Below are 23,868 nucleotides of genomic sequence, written 5' to 3'. Positions count from 1 at the left end.
TGACTAATGTTAAGTAATGTAGATAAGTAATATGAGGTAGTATATGCCTATGATGAGTCAATCATAGGAGGTAAGGAAGAGTGATAGGAGTCATATAAGTCTACTTTTCATGGTAGAGTTGGTAATCATATATGATTCACTTGAGAGTCATGATGTGATGGAGTAGAACATCATAAGTACGATAACGAAGTATGATAAGGAGTAGGATTTAAGGAATAGTTCGAAAACTTAGGCCTTAAAATCATGTTAACTATGTCAAATATGCTAGAACCATAATCCTTAGTTTAAAGAAGGCTTATTTAGAGCATATCACATAGAGAAATCCTGGAGTTATAGGTGGTATATTCTAAACAAACATGTGTTTAGAGTAGACATGTTAGAACTAATTGTATTATAGGAAGTAGTCCTGAATAGCACATATATATGATATCCTATTTTGTTAGTACTTCCAAAGAAAACTAGGTTAACTTCAACTATCCCAAGCCATTTTGTTTCAAGTTTGTCTCATTGCAAATGTGCAATTAAGATAAATGTTGAGACAAATAGTAGAAATTCACGTATTTGTGCTAAGTATCACAACCAAAACCTATCTTATGTGGTGTTATATACTACACATCCGTGCTCGATGTTTAGGGATGTCTTACCCAACTATTATACTCGGGCCTATAAGGATGTGTATTATAAGCACAAAGCTGGATTTTCTTGGATTTTATTGGATTTTCATTGATTGACTAGATCCATACATGAAGTTTGACTTTGATATGCAAATGCATGTTGCTATATCAAGCTCTTACTTGATGTTATAGGTCTAGAGGGTAAAGGTATTCGTGTGAGGAAGTGACGAATTCTGAAGATTTTGAAGAAAAATGAAGGTTCACTAGAAGAAGGAAGTAAAGTTGTGGGAAGTCACCACAATAATTTGAAGAAAGGACCAATCAAACCTCATTTTTATCCTCAATTGAGGAGTACTTCAACATGGAAGTACCATGAAAGTGAGAAAATAGTGAATATGGAGCGAGTAGGAGTGGAGCCATATTCATTATGAAAGAAGGTAATGCTAATGAAGTCACTTAAGATACTATTTTCATAGTGTCAACAAGTGGTTATCTTGCAAAACAAACCTTAGAAGAAGGAAAATAGACAAGTGAAGTCGCGACTGGTATCATCAGACCGCAGCTGATATAGGATAATCATGAAGAGAAAGTAGGTGAAGTGAGGTATATCTTAACTAAAACCATAAAAGTATCCGCATCTGGTAGGTAGATGTGGACTAGAACCATAACATAGCCACAGCTGGTATCCAATAAGCCACATCTTGTGTTAGATAGTCTGCAGCTGGTAACAAATAGTCCACAGCTTAATCGTTCTTTCACTCTAAAGGAAAGAGGGATTCCGTAGCTGGTATTCCGTAGCTAATAAATATTTAGTCGGAGGATTCACATCGGATACCCACAACTGTGTGGATACACCGCAAAGAATTCTTCGTGAGACTTTAGAAAGGTACAAAATATAAACCAGACTTAAACCAATCTTCTACCTTGGAGTTTAATGATTAGAAGAAAAGGAGTTGCAGATCATTAGTAAACTCCAAGGGGAGAGGAAGATTGAAGGAGAAGTATTAAGATATGATTTGGAGTATGAAAGAAGAAGAAGAAGGTACTGAGCCGAGAGGAAGTCCGATCCTATTTTCATAAGATTGGTGGAAGTATCCATATAATAGTACTCTCGGGAGGTTGTCGGACCGAAGCCGAGGTTCATATCTCGAGGAAGTAAGGGTTATACTTTAACTTGAGTGGGTAATTGATAATTACTCGAAGCCAGAAGAGCTCAAGTAAGTCTAAGCTAATGAAGTTGGATGAAGAAGATGTCGGAGGACAATCAAAGTCTAAGATAACAAAAGACCGAAGGGTTTGACCATACCAAAACATAAGCCTATTAGAAAGATTCCTTTCATGGAACCTAAAGAAACCAAAAAGGAGGATAACTAGCATAAACTAGAAGCCCTGATTGGATGGACTAAATAAATCCAATCCATTCGTAGGAATAAACCTCAAGACCATGCCTATTGTAAATACCTTACTAAGTACCATTACTTTCGTTATGGTAGTAAGGGAAAAACAATACCTTACTTTAAACCAATCCTTTAGACTTAAGGTTTGGGCACCGCAGTCTGGATTACCGCAATTTGGTAGAACCAAGCTTTGAGTACCCAAATAGAAAGATGTCACCACAACCATTAGTAAAATCCATTAGCATAATAAGATGTCCTAATCCAAGAATCTTTGGAGAGTAAGCCTATAAGCTTAGAGTGTTGGAAGAAATCATAGAATTGAAGAAAGTATCGGTGCTAGACATCGAGAAGACTTCATGAAGGATCGAGACAAGGGATATATTCAATTATATCTAATGAGATCACTAGGGAGTTTGAAAGGATTGTGATCTGTTCAAGTCGGTTCCACATTCCGAAACACGAGAGCGTTCGAACTTCGGGACGAAGTTCGGTTTAAGGGAGAAGGCTGTAATATCCCAGGTTTAGAGGCTATAAAATGAGAGAACACCAAAGTGTGCATTGCATTCATGCATAGAAAATCCGGGGAATTTTCGCGCTTTCAAATAAAACTTACCACAGTCGAAGTTTCACTTGACTTGCTGGAATTGAAGTAGATCATCAAGTCAAGCGCTATAAACTTCACTGTGATATTTACTAAAACCCTATTTTGGGTAGAGAGGATTTGATCTATGAGTTAGATCAAATGGAATTAGTTTTATAACAAACAACACCTTAAGTAAGGGTCAACTACAAGATCTTATAAAAGATCTCAACATGGCATTCCTTACTACAACACATCCTTTAAGAATCAAACTCTAACTTAATAATGCTTAAGAGTTAGCAACTATCTTTGGGTGTAATTTAATTCACTTCTAAATAAGGTAAACCATAGGGTTTAAAGTGCATAAAAGCCACACATTCTTAATTAAATCATAACTTATTAGATATATGGAATATCATAAAACTGAATCCATTTACATTACAAGTTATAGTTCAAACTATTTGAATAAAATTACTCATGAGTATTTTGAAACTCATATGATCATGCCTTGGTGCAATCAAACACCAACTATTCAAAATTGAGGAATAACCTTCAACCTTGATTTTTTGACCAATATTATAATATAAATCCAATCAAATATGATATAGTGACTCATCCACAATAATAAAACCATCCACAAGATATTTAGTAACAAATGCCACTTGGCTATCCAAATATAATTCATATGAGAGGATAATGATCATGCCACATAGGATGAAAATATCTACATGACTTGCATCCCAAGACTTGCCACCTCATGCTCAAAGGATTGCTATGGATGAGGGCATGACAACCAAGCACCTTACTCATCAAACCAAAACAAGAGTCACCCACCTATGTGTCATGACACTAGAGCTTGCCCAAGCCTATAAAAGGAGCCACACTCTTCATCCATTTGATCATCTTGTAGTATGATACAAGGAAACCAACCCATAGAGCCACTCCATACATTAGCTAGGATCAAGATGAAGAAGCTAGGAGGTGGAGGCATACCACAAGATGCAGGTTTATCAGAATTCCAGAAGAACAAGCTACATAAGATATCAAGGTAGAAATTCCTAGGCAAACCATGAATTTAGAGGATCATATCATCATCTCTTGAGTAGGACCTTAGGTTATTAAAAGACATTGAGAAGTGAGAGAGATTATAGATGCTAACCATATCCATGACTATCTTAGAGAATATTAGAGTAGTATTAAATCTTACTTGTTCAAACCAGCCTTTAATCTTGGAGGTGAGAGCCATGCTCTATTAGTGAAACTACTAAAACCCTAGACCTCATTTGAATTTCAATCCAAGTACCACTTTGGATCATAAATAGAACCCTGCCATACCTCATGCCTATTTATACTTCAATTTAGTGAAGCTTATGCAAAACCCTGAACCTTTCACATAGGATTCACTCCACATAAAATATTAAGCCCTAACTTGTGCATCATGGATCACAAGTATAAACCAAGCAAGTTATAATTAAGCTTAAATGATATTTAAGTGATTAGAATGAAACCAATATCTAATTCTATTTTGCCTTCCAAGTACTTTGGTTAGTGGACCAAATAAAATAATATGTTATAGCTTGGACCATCATTTTAGAGAGTTAATTGACCATGATAATTATAGGATCTACCCTAAGTAATCCAAGCTAGAATTTGCTAAGCATGATTATTAAAGATAGAGTTTCTCCAACTATTTCTAAAACCCTTAGAAACAATTCTCCACATAAAATCATGAACCAATCCCATTCTCAATATCATCTATTTTAAAACTTTAGCCATAATTAAAATATATAGGAACAATCAATAGTGTTAAGTAATAACAAAACCTAATAATATGTTTACCATGCACTCGGTTATAAGTTTCAAATCAATTAAATAGATCTGGTTCCTAAGTTAAAAGGAAATTAAAATAAATACCTAAATCAATTTTATTTTATTCAAGTCTCACAAGATCTCAATTAAATCCAAACCAAACTAGTTGTTTAAAATAATAAAACCATTCGAGTAAGTATGATTATCAAATTATCTTGATACTCAAATATTTTAGAACCCTGCAAAACAAAACAGAATTCAAATTTGAATTCAAACAACAAAATAGAAAACAGAAAATATAAAATAGAATTTGAAAAAGGAAAAGAGAGGGAAACTTACCAGACCTGGCCGCAGCAGCCCACCGCAGCAGCCCAACAGTCAGCCCAGTAGCAACCCAGCCCAAACCAAATACCGTTACGCTTGCTTTAAGAATCGTGCGTGGAGAAATGACTTCACCGTCGTCGTCTCCGAGCTCGACAGCGCGGCGGAGCCGATGAGGCCACGACCTCGTCGTCGATAAGCATGCCCGGACGTCGCCGGACACTCGGAACCACGCCCAACCTCTCTCGCGTCCGAGCTTATCCGCGGACGAGCAAATCCTTGCCGGATAGAAGCTTCCGAGAGACCGCCACCTCCCGACCATGGCCGTCACCGTGTCGAGGCCACGGGGCTTCCCTTGGCCTATAAATAGGTGGAGGGCATCGCCGTGCACGCCTTGCTCGCCTCCGCCACTTCAAATCTTCTCGGACGATCCCTATCTCTCAAACTCGTCCACTCTCTCGTCACCGGAGTCGAAGACGAAGCCGACGGACGAGGCCACCCCGAGCCTCCGGCGCGTGGTCCGGGAGGAGCGCATGGACTCAAGGAGCATGCGGGAGGAGCCCAGCATCCGGGGAGCCGTGTGGAGGATCAATTTCCTTGTTCCCTTCGCAGGCACATCGTCGGGAAATCTCCAATCCCCGTCGTCTCCGTCGACCATCGCCGGAGCCGACCACACCTTGAGCTTCGGGGTGAGTTTGCGCATCTCCGGAACCCACTAGTTCTTCCCTGCCATCGTCCGTAGCCTATTTTAGCATGTTGGCCGGAGCTCACCGCCGCGGCACCTCTCGCCGGAGCTAGTTCCGATGATCCCCGAGCAAACCACCACCACCATTCGATTCGTCGTGTTGTTCTCGTTCAGAAACACCTAGCCGCACATCCCGGGAGGCCGTAAATCGGCGGCGCCACCGTCTGCTGACCGCCGGCGTTTAACCGCCGGTGAGGTCAAAGGTCCTGGTCAACTTTGACCGGTCCTTGCTTGCGTGGCAGCCACCGTGGAGACAAGCCCCACCAGTCAGTGTCTAGGGCTAGATCTGAATCGGTACATTTAGTTTTTCTGTTTAATTTTAAAAACCGAGTAAATAGTTGAAACTTTGCAAAATCATATAAAATTCATTTCAACTCAGAAAAATATGAATAAGATATCAAAATGCTCACAAAAATAAACTCTATTCAAATAAAGTATAAAATAAAAATGTGTGTCAAAATAAAAATTCACTTATTTTATTCTTTGTTAATTATGTCTTTCTAATTGTTTTCAAAACAAATTGAATTCAATAAATAATCAAGTTTCAAAAATTAAATTTTAACTATTTAAATAACTAAGTAAAATATTAAGATAAACTTTCTTTATCATATTGCATTAACTTAATTATTAGTGGTAATTCATAAACCCTAATTTGAAAAAGTTTAATTTTCTATTTTCTTAAATAATAATAAATCAAGAAAATATTAAAAGCCAATATTAATTTGGTAGCTTAAATATTGTGAACTCAAACATTTTTAATTAACAAGTTATTATTTGTATAAACCTAATAACACTTGTTAAACCCTAATTTTTTAATTAAACCTAATTAAGAGTTAATCTAATTATTAACACTTTTAAAAATTAACAAAATGTCAAACCATTATTAATTTTGTTTCAAAGTAATTAGTAACCACACCTATATTATTAATTATCATTTTAAGAGTTGTACCATAATTTAGAAACCCTAGTTTTAAGTAAGACCTTGATTGCATTATTTTATGTGTTCATCCTTAATAATTGCAATCCTAAAACCCTAGGGGTTTAGCCATATGATTATATAAGCTTCACCTATACCTATAGAACCCTAGTTAGAAACAAATGCATGCATGATCATGATCTATTAACTTAAAACAAAATCATTTCACATGTGGTTATCATTTCATGTCTTTATTTTTGGTTAACACCTATATGATCCAATTAGTGCCACCTAGGTATAAACCCTAGCTTGTTAATATGTTAGCACCATTGATCGTCATACCAGACCATTAAAATCAACCTCAACCATCATATCCTAGTAGAACCATAGTGATAAACCCTAATACCAATCTTGTGTAGTTATGCACATCAGATACTCCTATTCAACTAAGCCTACTTAAGGAATCTTAAGCCACCTAGCTTAGAAACCCTTAGTGATTACTTAGTGAATCAAATAGGAAGATATAGTAAACCCTAGCTCATAGCACCACCTTGACCATCATCCTTTAATATGATGCTTATGAGAAACCATAGTAATGAACCTACCAATACTTGCTACATATAACCCATTCTTCTTAAGAACCCAACTAATCCCTATTGGAGAACTAAAAGAATCCAATAGTAAACCCTAGAAGCCATAGCTCCTATTTGTAGTAGTTCTTATTCTTATTTAACTTGTTCTTCAAAAGTTATTCTTTTGAAGTAGATATCAAGTAAACCATAGAAGGCCATAGTTCTTATTTGAGATACTTACTATCTCTTAATCAATATGTTCTTCAAAAGATGTTCTTTTGAAGTATAATATAAGTAATCATCAACCATGTCCTGTAGAACTTAAAATTGACAACTGCTTTGTACATATTGTTCAACTACAAGTCCTTTATGTATGTGCTTGTTATGATGTCTTATATATCATTTGTTATGATGCATTATATCACTTGTTTATGCTATAATATAACCAAACCCTAATAAGAACCTTGTTTGAGAACCATCCTAAAAGTGCAACACATCCTAAAGAAATATTTACAATTAAATCAAACTTAAATCATCGAGGTTAGGTTACGCTCGGGACGATTGCATCTCATACTATACATTATAGCATCTTTGCCGGTTCTTTAAACATTGTCTTTACCGGACAATGATGGTATTTCAGAATTTGGAGTTCTCACGTATCGAAGCTTTTGCCCGCATAATCTTGCGGTCAAGAAAGGCAAGTTCATCGCTTGCTCATGTCATTTGATTATTTTTATCAAATTATATGCAAAGTACTATACTTATCACTCTTGCATGGAAAAGCAAATATTATTTTACAATTATGAATATGACTATGTGGTGGGCAATGGAACCATGGTATGTGATGATTGGTGGAGGTTCCATTGCACGGGTACTATTCATCTAGGACTAAGTACCAATGCCAGTCCATTGATTCTAGCGCCGTACATACCGCGTTGACCATAAGATCTATAATGGCTGCGGGGAAGCCAGCTGTATCTTTTCCCTCCTGCACGCCAACGGACTTGATAGAGCCTCGGCGGGGTGCTGGAGGCACTGCCGTAGGTTGGGATAGCCTTTAAAATCCCCATCCGGACGTTTGGATGAGAGGCTCTACCGTCTATGAAGGATTGTCCGACGTACACCGTGGGTAAAGCCGTATGATCGGGAGATGTCTACCGGGGGTATACGGATGGACAAAAGGGTGGGTTTGCAGGGTCGCGGAGAAGGCGGTGTGGGCTTGGATCTTTATACCTGGCCTCACACCAAGGAAGTGTGAACGGGGGCAAGTCCCTGCGGATGGCAAAAAGGGTGAGATCTCTTATGGGAAAAGTAACGCACCTCTGCAGAGGATACTGAATTGTGACTGTCACTCCCTGTTCCGGGAAGAGAACTGCGAACGCGGCAGGAAAGGAACTCCGTGAAGTTCTAGTCAACCTGCGAAGACTGACGGGCATAGTTTTCAGAATAAAATAAACCTTTTGAAGAAATGTTTACGAAAACTTGCATTGCCTATGACTTTCTGGTCTGTGGCTGTAGCTAGTGCATGATACACTTATTTCCCTAATATGAACTTGCTGAGTACGCTCGTACTCATCCCACTCTTAAATCCCCTGCTTAGCTATGGAGGCACCGAAGGAGAATCTACCGTGGAACTCGAAGACAAAGGAGTCAACTGCAACAAGATGAAGAATCCGAGCAAAGAAGTAAATGAAGTCAACTGCTGCAGCAACTATAGTGGAAACTTAGACTAGTAATAGAAGGGAGCCTTTCTCTAATCCTAGCACCTAAGTAGCTAGATTTCTATAGAAAGCCTAGTAGCTCTTAAGCTTGAGTTAGCAATAAGTTAGACTACGAGTCGTTCTTCTGGAGCTTTATTTGAAGTTTTACCTCACTGTAAAGTAGGAGGCTGTGTGATCTTCGGTAAACATGTTATGTATCCTTCTATAGACATACCTTGGACTCGCATATGTTTCTGTTGTACCACTCTGAGGGATGTAATATGAGTGGAACGGTGTTTCACTTGTGTTATGTCAACGACTTGTGTACTACACCATGCAGTGGTACGCTGGGTCACCACACCACATCAAAATCAATGCAATCCTTATACGGTCCAATCTCAAACTCAACACGCACCATGTGGTTTACCTTCATCTCACCATTGTCGCTCAACCACTGAATATAATATGGATGCGGGTGCGGTAGATACTTCAACTTCAGCTTGGTACATAACTCCTTGCTTGCTAAATTGCGGCAACTCCCGCCATCAATAATGACCTTGCAAGCCTTGTCAGGAGCAACTAAAGCTTTGGTTTGGAACAAATTGCAGCGCTGAGTAGATGCACTAGGTAACACATTAAGAGCACGCTGCGACACAACAATGGTACGAGCATCAGAAGGATATGCATCTTCACCATCGGTGTCATAGTCATCATCGTACTGGAGCATTTGGATCAACATCATCTCCGAGTCTCATACTCATTGTCCTCATTGATAATCATGACTTTGCGGTTAGGACAATCTCTCTTGAAGTGACCCTTGCCACCACATGTATGGCAAAGCATATCGCGGTTGCGCGCTGTAGACATGCTAGAACCACTCGTACTTGAAGCAGATTCGGACTTCTTTGCATTAGATACATTGGAGACCGGTTTGCTAGGCGGAGTAGAGTAAGGAACAAAGCGCGTCGAAGGCGCCGACGCTGTAGAGGACGCACGGGGTGTAAAACGCCCAGCTCCCGTAGTACGTCCCTTAACCTTTGCTTCTTCAGCCAACTGCGATTCAGCTTCTCTTGCATGATGTAACAATTCATTCATATTGGTGTAAGTGTAATGACGAACAATGCCTTTAACATCATACTTCAATCCATTGAGAAAACGCTGCATTGTCATCTCTAGAGACTCACGGACACGACCACGCTGCATAAGCATCTCCATCTCCATGTAGTACTCATCAACAGTCTTCACACCTTGCCTCAATAATGTGAGCTTATCAAATATATTCCGCAAGTAATTTGTAGGCACAAAACGAGAAGTCATAACCTCCTTCATAGCACGCCATGTACGGATTGGTTGTGCACCATCTTCGTCGCGGTTACGAATCAAAGAATCCCACCAACGCAATGCATAACCATCAAATTCAGAAGAAGCAAGCTTGATCTTCCTATCTTCAGAGTAGTTTGGATGTAAGCTATATAACTTCTCAATCTTGAGCTCCCAAGTAAGATATTCTTCAACATCAGCTCCTCCTTCAAACTTGGGTATGGAAAACTTGGGCTTACCCAATCCATCTTCTTCATCTTGTCCACGACCATTGCGGCCAAGTGGAACCCAACCACGAGGACGATGACCACGAGGCGCACCACGAGCATTGTGTGCGTCATCTTCAAGCTCAGGATCTTCGTCATCGTCTTGTTGTTGCTGTTGTGCAGTCAAATTCTCAATAGCGAGGCGCATATATGCAATATTGCGCTGTATATCTATCATTTGATCAGCCAATCCAGTGACGGTTACATTAGTAGCATCCAGCGTTTGTTTGATCTCGTCAACTGTACCCTTAAGCTCATCATCCTGAGTGCGGAATTCACGTCGCATCTCATTACGAAGAGCTTCATACTCCCTCCATGTGATGATATCTGCGGAATTCTTGTTTTCCTGGTTAACAATCTTATTATCACTAGCAGACATGATTTATAGGTTAGTGCACAAAATCAAAAATATATGGTGGTACTCTCACAACTCACTCAAAACTGATAAGAAAAGGCAATCTTACCGTTCCAAAGTAAATTAGTATTGCTTACCACTTGTAGTAACAACTAGTGCACGGATGTAGCGAAGCGAATATCAAGGGTATAAGAACAATCACACGACAAAGCAGGGTATATGTGGGGCTGTAGGTAGGCTACCTATTTGCACCAATAACAAGCTCTAGCGCTGACCGTAGACAACCACAAGATACTCACACAAGGCGATAAATGTGGCAATGCAACTATATGGATGAAAGGTTGCAATGCACTCGAGAGACGCTAGCAAAGCTCAACGAGACAGGCACAAGATTGCTCAACTACAGGTGCAGTAAAGAAAACTTAGGCCTTCACTTGAATTCAACTAGCACACACTTTTCTTTTTGTATTTTTCTTTTTGTAACACACGCAGCTATGTAGCTCTTTTTTGCTTCTTTTCTATTTTCTCTTTTTTTATGACTCAACTCCTTGATAACACGGCCAACAAGATATGCAAAGCACCAAAACCCTAATGAGCAGCCTGTCGAGCGGTAAAACTAGTCTCTTCTGGGGAAGTTCCTAGTCACGTATATCGAAAGGCTGTGTCTATGGTCGGGAACAAGCACACTGTACGCTATGTGGACTCGGAGTAACAAAAACTGAAACTAGACGACAAAGTAACACAAGATAATAGAGTAAACTCAAACCCTAAAATACTAGATGAAAGATAAAGGTACGCAAAAACAACTACGAAAAGCAACTAAAACTCGAAATTAGTGCAAGCTATGGCTATGGCAAACCCTAACCCTAATATTTTTTTGGCTTTTTCTGTATAGGAAACACTCACAACTCAACTATGGGGTGGATTGTGGATGGCTTACCGAGGAAAACTGGAAATCTGATACCAAGATGATAAGGGGTGGCCCGATCTTCTCAGTAAGTGATGACCCACAAGTATAGGGGATCGCAACAGTCTTCGAGGGAAGTAAAACCCAAATTTATTGATTCGACACAAGGGGAGGTAAAGAATACTTATAAGCCTTAACAACTGAGTTGTCAATTCAGCTGCACACTGGAAAAGCACTAGCAACAGGGGTGATGTGAAAGTAGCGATGATATGAGAGCAATAGTAACGAGTAACACAGCAGTAGTAATAGCAATATGAAAGCAATGGCACCGTAAAATAGTTGATACTACTTCCAATGACATGTAGAACGAGTATATGATGATGCGAGATGGACCGGGGTTCCCAGCTATCTACACTAGTGGTAACTCTCCAATAACAAGTGTTGGGTGAACAAATTACGATCGGGCAATTGATAGGATTGAAATAGCATTAAGACAGAATATCAAGATCATTAATCATGTAGGCATGTTTTCCAATAATAGTCGTACGTGCTCGCAATGAGAAACTTGCACAACATCTTTTGTCCTACCAGCACGGTGGCAGCCGGGCCTCAAGGGAAACTACTCGGATATTAAGGTACTCCTTTTAATAGAGCACCGGAGCAAAGCATTAACACTCCGTGAAAACATGTGTCCCTCACATCACCGCCATCCCCTCCGGTTGTCCCGATTTCGTCACTTCGGGGCCTTTGGTTCCGGACGGTGACATGTGCATACAACTTGTAGATACAATCTAAGCAATAATTATAGAACTCAAATCTAAGATCATGCCACTCGGGCCCTAGTGACAAGCATTAAGCATAACAAGATTGCAAGCAACAATAACTTCATAAACTTTGTAGATAGACAATCATAATGTAACAATCCATCGGATCCCGACAAACACAACACCGATTACATCGAGATGAATCTCAATCATGTAAGGCAGCTCATGAGATCATTGTATTGAAGTACATGGGGGAGAGAATACCAACTAGCTACGGCTAGAACCCGTAGTCCATGGGGGAACTACTCACGGAGCATGATGGAGGCGATGGCGTTGATGGAGATGGCTTCCGGGGCACTTCCCCGCCCGGCAGGTGCCGGGACAGAGACTCTGTCCCCGAATTGGAGTTTCGCGATGGTGGCGGCGCCCTGGAGTCTTTCTGGAGTTTCGTCAAGTGGTACTGCGTTTTTAGGTCGAAAGGGCTTAAATAGGCGAAGAGGCGGCGCAGGAGGGCTGACAGGGTGGCCTCCCCATAGGCCGGCGCGGCCAGGGGCTGGCCCGCGCGGCCCTATGGTGTGGGGGCCCCCTGGCTCTCCTCCGACTCCCCTTCGGTGTTCTGGAGCCTCCCGGAAAAAATAAGATCTTTGGCGTTGATTTCGTCCAATTCCGAGAATATTGCCTGAACAGCCTTTCTGGAACCAAAAACAGCAGAAAACAGGAACTAGCACTGTGGCATCTTGTTAATAGGTTAGTTCCGGAAAACGCATAAAAACATCATAAAGTGCAAACAAAACATGTAAGTATTGTCATAACACAAGCATGGAACGACAGAAATTATGGATACGTCGGGGACGTATCAGCATCCCCAAGCTTAGTTCTCGCTCGTCCCGAGCAGGTAAACGATAAAAAGAATAATTTCGTAGTGACATGCTACTTACATAACCTTGATCATACTATTACAAAGCATATGAAATGAATGAAGTGACTCAAGGCAATGATCTATAGTTGCTAACAAATAGATAACATATAGCAAAACTTTTCATGAAGAGTACTTTCAAGACAAGTATCAAAAGTTTTGCACAAGAGTTAACTCATAAAGCAATGAGTTCAAAGTAAAGGCATCGAAGCAACACAAGGGAAGATTTAAGTTTCAGCGGTTGTTTTCAACTTTCAACATGCATATCTCATGGATAATTGTCAACACAAAGTAATATGATGAATGCAAATAAGCAAGTATGTAAGAATCAATGCACCGTTGACACAAGTGTTTGCTTCTAAGATGGAAGGAAGTAGGTAAACTGACTCAACATAAAGTAAAAGAATGGCCCTTCAAAGAGGAAAGCATCGATTGCTATATTTGTGCTAGAGCTTTGGTTTTGAAAACATAAAGAGAGCATAAAAGTAAAGTTTTGAGAGGTGTTTGTTGTTGTCAACGAATGGTAGTGGGCACTCTAACCCCCTTGCTAGACAAACCTTCAAGAGCGGCTCCCATGAATTATTTTTATTTTTGGGTGGCACTCCTTCCAACCTTTCTTTCACAAACCATGGCTAACCGAATCCTCGGGTGCCTGCCAACAATCTCATACCATGAAGGAGTGCCCTTTTATTTTAAGTTTTATTATGATGATGACACTCCCCCCAACCTTTGCTTACACAAGCCATGGCTAACCGAATCCTTCGGTGCCGTCCAACAATCACAAACCATGGAGGAGTGTCTATTTAAGTTAATTAATTCGGGACTGGGAATCCCAATGCCAGCTCTTTTTGCAAAATTATTGGATAAGCGGATGTGCCACTAGTCCATATGAAAGTTGCCCAACAAGATTGAAAGATAAACACCACATACTTCCTCATGAGCTATAAAACATTGACACAAATCAGAGGTGATAAATTTTGAATTGTTTAAAGGTAGCACTCAAGCAATTTACTTTGGAATGGCGGAGAAATACCATGTAGTAGGTAGGTATGGTGGACACAAATGGCATAGTGGTTGGCTCAAGGATTTTGGATGCATGAGAAGTATTCCCTCTCGATACAAGGTTTAGGCTAGCAAGGTTGTTTGAAGCAAACACAAGTATGAACTGGTACAGCAAAACTTACATAAGAACATATTGCAAGCATTATAATACTCTACACTGTCTTCCTTGTTGCTCAAACACTTTTACCAGAAAATATCTAGACCTTAAGAGAGATCAATTATGCAAACCAATTTTAACAAGCTCTACAGTAGTTCTCCACTAATAGGTTTAAACTACATGATGCAAGAGATTAATCATGATCCACTTGAGAGCTCAAAACAATTGCCAAGTGTCAAATTATCCAAGACATTATGAGGCATTTTCTATTTCCAACCAAATACCAATAAGTATTGTAGCTTCCAACTTTTATCATTGAACATTAAAAGTAAAACGAAGAACAAGTGTTCATATGAAAAAGCGGAGCGTGTCTCTCTCCCAAACAAGGATTGCTAGGATCCATCTTTATTCAAACACAAACAAAAATAAAAACAAACAGACGCTCCAAGTAAAGCACATAAGATGTGACCGAATAAAAATATAGTTTCAATAGAAGAAACCTGATAAGTTGATGAAGAAGGGAATGCCTTGGGCATCCCCAAGCTTAGACGCTTGAGTCTCCTTGAAATATGCAGGGATGAACCACGGGGGCATCCCCAAGCTTAGACTTTTCACTCTTCTTGATCATATATCATCCTCCTCTCTTGACCCTTGAAAACTTCCTTCACACCAAACTTCTCATAAACTTCATTAGAGGGGTTAGTACTCAAAAAACTTTAATCCACTTCGGCCCTGTAGTGACACATTGCAAGAACTCAATAAAACATTAGCTACATCTCTCCACGTCTAGAAAGCCTCACTTAAAGTCCACAAGAGACAATGTAAAATACAGAGACGGAATCTGCCAAAACAGAACAGCCAGTAAACATGAATTTTAAAATGGTACTTCCGTTGCTCAAATCAGAAAACTCAAAACTAATGAAAGTTGCGTACATATCTGAGGATCACACACGTAAATTGGCAGATTTTTATGAGTTTCCTACAGAGAAATATGCCCAGATTCGTGACAGATAGAAATCTATTTCTGCGCAGAAATCCAAATCTAGTATCAACCTTCTACTAGAGACTTTACTTGGCACAACAATGCAATAAAATAAAGATAAGGAGAGGTTGCTACAGTAGTAACAACTTCCAAGACACAACAAAATAGTAGCAAAATAAACACATGGGTTATCTCCCAAGAAGTGCTTTCTTTATAGCCATTAAGATGGGCTCAGCAATTTTAATGATGCTCACATAAGGGTGAGAGTTGAAGCAAAAGAGAGAATCAAAATGCAAGTTCAAAACACATTTAAGTCTAACCCACTTCCTATGCATAGGAATCTTGTACACAAATAAATTCTTGAAGAACAAAGTGACAAGCATAAGAAGATAAAACAAGAGTAACTTCAAAATTTTCAGCATATAGAGAGGTGTTTTAGTACCATGCAAATTTCTACAACCATATTTTCCTCTCTCATAATAATTTTCAGTAGCTTCATGGATAAACTCAACAATATAACTATCACATAAAGCATGCTTTTCATGATTCACAAACACATAATTTTTATCAAGCTCGGAAATAATAGGATTAAAACTTTCAAACCCACTTTTATCAACAATATAACAAGATGATTGATCAATATCAAAAGATATGAGACTCATAGATAAAGTCAAGAACTCTCAAATCCCATTTTCATTAGTAGTACAATTAATATTATCAAGTAACATAGGACCATCATCTAGAGATTTATCATAAACATTTGCCAAGCAAAACTCTTTAGTACCATGCATTTCAACATCAGGCACAAACAAAGCATTATCATAAGATTTATCAAAATAGCATGGATTATCATGAATAACAGCAGCATAATTATTCTCACAAGTTTTACTTATAGGAAATATTTCAAGAGAATCCACAGGAACATAACATTCAACCTCTTTCGGTAAGCATGGAGGACAGTCAAATAGTGTAAGAGATGAAGAGTTACTCTCATTAGAAGGTTGGCATGGGTAGCTAATCCATTCTTCCACCTTTTGTTCATCACTCTCCTCTTCTTTTTCATCCAATGAGCTTTCAGGTTCATCAATTTCTTCTTCCACAGGTTCCTGCAGATTGTGAGTGCATTCTTGTGCATTAATGCGTCTCTCTTTATAATCAAGGATATAAGGATTCCTACTGTAGCATTCTATGCAAGAATTAAGGATAGTAGAGACATAATCTTTAAGGTCCTTACAAATAGCACAAGTTTCATAATTCTCAATCATGAAGGATTCTATCTCGGAGGCTCCCATAAATAAGACAAATTGTTCTACCTCTTCGAACCCATAATGAATATAGCAATTCCGATTATAGTTCTTAATTAAAAATTCCTCACTAAAGCCACATTGAAATTTAAGATGTATAGTATCATGTTGAAAGCAACAGTTTATATCATGGCGTCTAAGCAAGATTCTAGCCATTGTATTCAATTTTTCTATCATAGCACTCATTATTTTACCAGTTCTTGATTCTCTATAATTATTATAACATTCTATAAGATCCAAGTAGGTTGTTGGTTCTCCCATAACGAGCAGTTTTTAATTTTTAGGTTTTTCAAATTTTTATGGATTTTCGGGTATATAGGGAAAATAAAACAAGACAAAAAGAAACTAAGCAAAAGTAAACTAAGCAAAATAAAACTAGACAGAAATAAACTAAGCACAAATAAACTAGACAGAAATAAACTAGCAAGACAAAATAAAATAAAAGCGGAGAGAGAGGTAGAGTGTACTCCCCAGGTGAACTTATGAGTAGAGCTATGCCTCCCCGGCAACGGCGCCGTGAAAATAGTCTTGATGACCCACAAGTATAGGGGATCGCAACGGTCTTCGAGGGAAGTAAAACCCAAATTTATTGATTCGGCACAAGGGGAGGTAAAGAATACTTATAAGCCTTAACAACTGAGTTGTCAATTCAGTTGCACACTGGAAAAGCACTAGCAACGAGGGTGATGTGAAAGTAGCAGTGATATGAGAGCAATAGTAACAGTAACACAGCAGCAGTAATAGCAATATGAAAGCAATGGCACCAGAAAATAGTTGATACTACTTCCAATGACATGTAGAACGAGTATATGATGATGCGAGATGGATCGGGGTTCCCAGCTATCTACACTAGTGGTAACTCTCCAATAACAAGTGTTGGGTGAACAAATTACAGTCGGGCAATTGATAGGATTGAAATAGCATTAAGACGGAATATCAAGATCATTAATCATGTAGGCATGTTTTCCAATAATAGTCGTACGTGCTCGCAATGAGAAACTTGCACAACATCTTTTGTCCTACCAGCCGGTGGCAGCCGGGCCTCAAGGGAAACTACTTGGATATTAAGGTACTCCTTTTAATAGAGCACCGGAGCAAAGCATTAACACTCCGTGAAAACATGTGTCCCTCACATCACCGCCATCCCCTCCGGTTGTCCCGATTTCTGTCACTTCGGGGCCTTTGGTTCCGGACAGTGACATGTGCATACAACTTGTAGATACAATCTAAGCAATAATTATAGAACTCAAATCTAAGATCATGCCACTCGGGCCCTAGTGACAAGCATTAAGCATAACAAGATTGCAGCAACAATAACTTCATAAACTTTGTAGATAGACAATCATAATGTAACAATCCATCGGATCCCGACAAACACAACACCGATTACATCGGATGAATCTCAATCATGTAAGGCAGCTCATGAGATCATTGTATTGAAGTACATGGGGGAGAATACCAACTAGCTACAGCTAGAACCCGTAGTCCATGGGGGAACTACTCACGGAGCATGATGGAGGCGATGGCGTTGATGGAGATGGCTTCCGGGGCACTTCCCCGCCCGGCGAGGGTGCCGGGACAGAGACTTCGTCCCCCGAGTGGAGTTTCGCGATGGTGGCGGCGCCCCTGGAGTCTTTACGGAGTTTCGTCAAGTGGTACTGCGTTTTTAGGTCGAAAGGGCTTAAATAGGCGAAGAGGCGGCGCGGAGGGCCGACGGGGTGGCCTCCCCATAGGCCGGCGCGGCCGGGGCTGGCCGCGCGGCCCTATGGTGTGGGGCCCCCGGCTCTCCTCCGACTCCCCTTCGGTGTTCGGAGCCTCCGGGAAAAATAAGATCTTTGGCGTTGATTTCGTCCAATTCCGAGAATATTGCCCGAACAGCCTTTCTGGAACCAAAAACAGCAGAAAATAGGAACTGGCACTGTGGCATCTTGTTAATAGGTTAGTTCCAGAAAACGCATAAAAATATCATAAAGTGCAAACAAAACATGTAAGTATTGTCATAAAACAAGCATGGAACGACAGAAATTATGGATACGTCGGGGACGTATCAGTAAGCAACGGTGGTGATGATGATCACGTGTTGATGGCAGCGGAGAAATACAACGATGTAGTGGATGATAACTTGTATGACGCAACGAGATCTCTCGATTGGTCCCTGTCGCCAATGCAACAGCTCTCAACCCTGCAAGATATTCGCAACTCCACACACTTGCGCACGTAACCGCCGACCACGAAGCGGTAAGTTGCAACCGTCTAATTCCCAATGGAACAGCGAGATCACACAAGACTTAAACGGGATCTACACAATATCCAAGCAATATGGTGTAGGGAATTCAATAGTTTTGCAGAGCAAATAACTAAGAACTAGGGTTTATCTTAAACATGGTCTAAAGCAGCTAGGGGGTCGTCCAAGGCACTTATATAGGCGTCCGGGACGAGTTCTGGTCGAAAGATACAAGTAAAACCGACCCATAATAGATCTGGTCGAGACAGACTCGGACTGGTCCGGTCTGGAATCCGGTCGACCGGGCTGTGGACCGGCCGGTCCGGTCTGTGGTCCGGTCAACCGGGCGGCAACCGGAAAACTACGAAGTTTCCGGTTTCTGCCCGGTACGATGCACTCCCTCCGGTTGGCGGCCGGTCGACCGGGCCAGGGACCGGGCGGCCCGGCGTGGGGGCCGGTCTGGCCGGGCGGCTCGGACCGGCCTGGACTTCTTCTTCTCCTCTCGCGCATTCCTCCCGCTCCTCCCTCGCGCGTCCATGAGATATCTTCATGTCCGGCTCCATGTCCAGCTTCACGTCCATCTTCACGTCCAGCTGCTCCTCTCCTCCTCGTGCGATGCTTGTCTCCTCTTCATACCTGATGATACATAAGTAATAGGACTTAGGTAGTATAAAGTTCTCATCAATCAGGGTATCGTTTAGGAACAAGTTCACCTGTTGTTTAAGTAGCTTCGCACGAGCTCGTGTCATTGGTCTAATCCTGACTTCATTGGACTTGAGCTTCACAGCAAGTTCATCTTCAGTTGGTAATGACGGAGGTAGTAGTGAGGTAGGGATGTCCTCATCAACTTTGACCGTTATCTGCTGACTAGTGGGGCCACGTAGAGCCCGCAAAGACACGTCAGACCATCCATCTTTGTTTGACCGTAAGCATCGTCGTATCCCTGACCAAAACACGGACGAGTGGGGCTTCGGTATATCGAATGACAAGTGGGCCCATGACGCTGACACAAGGGGAAATACACGGGTTGGATTAGATTTTTTAAACGGAGCTCTATGATACGTCTCCAACGTATCTATAATTTCTTATGTTCCATGCTAGTTTTATGACAATACCTACATGTTTTGTTCACACTTTATGATGTTTTGATGCATTTTCCGGCACTAACCTATTAACAAGATGCCGAAGCGCCAGTTCCTGTTTTCTGATGTTTTTGGTTTTAGAAATCCTACAAAGGAAATATTCTCGGAATTGGACGAAATCAACACCCAGGGTCTTATTTTTCCACGGAGTTTCCAGAAGACCGAAGAGGATACGAAGTGGGGCCACGAGGAGCCGCCACCATAGGGCGGCGCGGCCAGTATGGGGCTCGCGCCACCCTATGGGGTGGGCCCCTCGGGTGCCCCCCTGCGCTGCCCTTCCGCCTACTTAAACTCTCCGTCGCGAAAACCCTATTACCGAGAGCCACGATACGGAAAAAGTTCCAGAGACGCCGCCGCCAATCCCATCTCGGGGGATTTAGGAGATCGCCTCCGGCACCCTGCCGGAGAGGGGAATCATCACCGGAGGGCTCTACATCACCATGCCCGCCTCCGTACTGATGCGTGAGTAGTTCATCCTTGGACTATGGGTCCATAGCAGTAGCTAGATGGTTGTCTTCTCCTCTTGTGATATCATGTTTAGATCTTGTGAGCTGCCTAACATGATCAAGATCATCTATTTGTAATGCTACATGTTGTGTTTGGTGGGATCCGATGAATATGGAATACTATGTCAAGTTGATTATTGATCTATCATATATGTGTTGTTTATGTTCTTGCATGCTCTTCGTTGCTAGTAGAGGCTCTGGCCAAGTTGATACTTGTAACTCCAAGAGGGAGTATTTATGCTCAATAGTGGGTTCATGCCTCCATTGAATGCAGGACGGTGATGAGAAAGTTCTAAGGTTGTGGATGTGCTTGTTGCCACTAGGGATAAAACATCAATGCTTTGTCTAAGGATATTTGTGTTGATTACATTACGCACCATACTTAATGCAATTGTCTGTTGTTTGCAACTTAATACTTGGAAGGGGTGCGGATGCTAACCCGAAGGTGGACTTTTTAGGCATAGATGCATGTCTGGATGGCGGTCTATGTTCTTTGTCGTAATGCCCTGATTAAATCTCATAGTGATCATCATGATATGTATATGAATCTTTATTTGTCAATTGCCCACCTGTAATTTGTTCACCCATCATGCTATTTATCTTATTGGAGAGACACCACTAGTGAACTGTGGACCCCGGTCCATTCTTTTACATCTGAAATACAATCTACTGCAATCTCTATTCTCTGTTATTCTTCGCAAACAAACATCATTTTTCACACCATACGTTTAATCCTTTGTTTTCAGCAAGCCGGTGAGATTGACAACCTCACTGTTAAGTTGGGGCAAAGTACTGTGATTGTGTTGTGCAGGTTCCACGTTGGCGCCGGAATCACTGGTGTTGCGCCGCACTACACTCCTCCACCAACAACCTTCACGTGGCCTTCATCTCCTACTGGTTCGATAACCTTGGTTTCTTACTGAGGGAAAACTTGCTGCTGTACGCATCACACCTTCCTCTTGGGGTTCCCAACGGACGTGTGCTTCACGCGTTATCACTCTACAGCGATGGCACGGGGGAGGTGGCCTGCGGGGTGCCGAGATGAGATCGACGTCCACAAAGAACTGCATGAGGCGAGACCAGCCGCATTAGATAGATATGAACTAGACGCGTTTAACCATGCAAAGAAGAGAAGAAATGATCGAGGACATCGACGACTACCTCAACACTTTGACTGACGGTGTCGGACACGAACGCGAGCAATATAGAGATAACTAGTGTCTCTCTTTTCTGGCGTGTATAGATGGGTGCTAGGGGAGTGTGGTGGCGAAGGGAAAGACCTCGCGGTGGTGTGTGGCGTCCAGCATAGCGGGGCGGTGTGGCCGTGCCCACAACGGCGTACATGTTCGACATTGGCATCAGCATGTACGTTCGGCATTGGCCTCGGTGGTATCTCTGTTGTGTCAGTGATCGAATGAGGGGATGAGATTGAGGGTGCATCCCGACGGTGACCTAGCAGTGGCGGCGAGTATATCCGTTCTGACCATGCCGATATCGACATCGGCATTGTTTGGAGGCTGTGGTGCTCGAATCAAGGTGGGATTTGTTTCTTGTACGCCAAAATGAATTTGAAACAAGTTTCCTGTTGAAGGTTAGGTAAAATACGAAATTTTGTAACTATAAAATTTACTAGCACCATGGTGAGGTTCTTTTTGATAGAGCTATACGGTTTGGCAAAAGTTTTTGACAATTTTTAGATATTCATTGTTGTTACACGTATGACATCATGTATGGCAAATTTGGGGTCATTTGGAGATGTTCGAAAAAATCACTTTGCTTAAGCGCATGCCGTTTGGTCTCACTGGAACCAGCTTTTGTAACAAGTTAGGTTTTTTCGACCTTCTCTAAATGACCTCAAATTTCATACAGATGATCTTCTACAAAAAGATAGGTAGATTGTTTCGTTTTTACATTTTTTGAACTTTTATTTCCCTTTATAATACCAAGTTGATTTTCGGGTCAAATCCTCGAAAGTTAACATAAGTAGATGATGAACCCTCCCAAACTTCAAATACAAAGATAGATAGATTGTTACGTTTATCATTTTTAGCGTGAAAAGTAATGTTGGGGGGATTACCCCCGGTATGCCAAAGGCATGCCAAACCGGATGGTTTGGGCTATCAAGATACCGGTTTAAAGTTTAATCCGGACTGTGAACTTAAGCATTTGGCTAAGGAAACCTATACTGGTATGCCCAGAAGGGGTATGCCGGAATGAGCTAAGAAGATACCGGATTACCGGTATAAGCTACACTGTAGTACGTCGGCAAGACCGGTCAAAGATTCTCTCAGGAGCTAGAAGACAAAGATGAGCTAAGCAAAGTAGCTTTAAACGAAGCCATGATGTAAAAGACAAAGGTGACGCAAAAAGCAACCGGAGGACATTAGCCTCCCTGATTAAAGAAGATACCGGCGTCACCTATGATTAAAGTAGCTTTGTAAAGTAGTTTGTCTGTTCAAAGATGCCATTAGGGTTTCTTCCCCTGTAAGCCACCCTCTCCCCTATATAAGGAGAGGGGGCATGCTCCTTCGCGGGCACGTTCACGACGAGCAATAGAGATAGGTGTATCCTAAAACCTGTAACCTTGTTTGATCATGGAATAGAGAGATCTAAAAACAGAGTTCTTCCTTGTGTCTTTCTTCTTCTACCTCTGGCCTTGGCCAAGTTCTTGAGGAAAGCATCCAGAAGTTCATCCTATCTGATCAAAAACCCTCCCCCGAATCCTCTAGCGCCCAACTCGGCCCCAACTTAAGCCATCCCATGGCATCTGTCTGTTCGCCACGACGACAGTTGGCGCCCATCGTGGGGCAAGAAGTGGCGCTTGCTAGAGTTCACATTCGGGCGGGCATCCTCGACGTCGCCGGCCGGCGAACCGTGTCAGCGCTCGTGCAGCGCATCTACTCCATGGACTTCATCAACGACAACGCAGGCTGCTTCGCCAACGGCGGCAAGTTCCTGCAGAACGGCCGCATCATCGAGTTCGGCAGCCACCGCATCTACTTCGGCACTGTCCCTGTGCGCCAGTGCCTCTCGCCGGTGCTGGTGGCGCCGGATCCGCCAAGGTGGCTATGTGTTGGCCGCGCCGCCGGCAGCGTGGAGGTCATGATGGCTGGCGCGGCTGGCGCTGGCAAAGAAGCTGTGGAAGAAGGAGCTGGGCGTGCGGCGTCTACGCGCCCGGCAAAGCCACCGCTGGAGCGCGACGAGGGCGCTGCGGGAACATACACCGCACCACCGGAAACACCTCTCCAAGCGGAGATGAGCGTGCTGGCGACGCCCATCGCACAGCACATTGACCCGGCAGCGGCACAAGCGGAGCTGGAGGCAACGCGCAAGAAGCTGCTTTCCGGGGGCGAGGACATCATCCGGGCT

The sequence above is a fragment of the Lolium rigidum genome, chromosome 3 (genome assembly GCF_022539505.1).
Source record: "Lolium rigidum isolate FL_2022 chromosome 3, APGP_CSIRO_Lrig_0.1, whole genome shotgun sequence".
Taxonomy (NCBI): Eukaryota; Viridiplantae; Streptophyta; class Magnoliopsida; order Poales; family Poaceae; genus Lolium; species Lolium rigidum.
The sequence above is the reverse complement of the archived record's forward strand: the minus strand, read 5'-3'. Positions refer to the sequence as shown.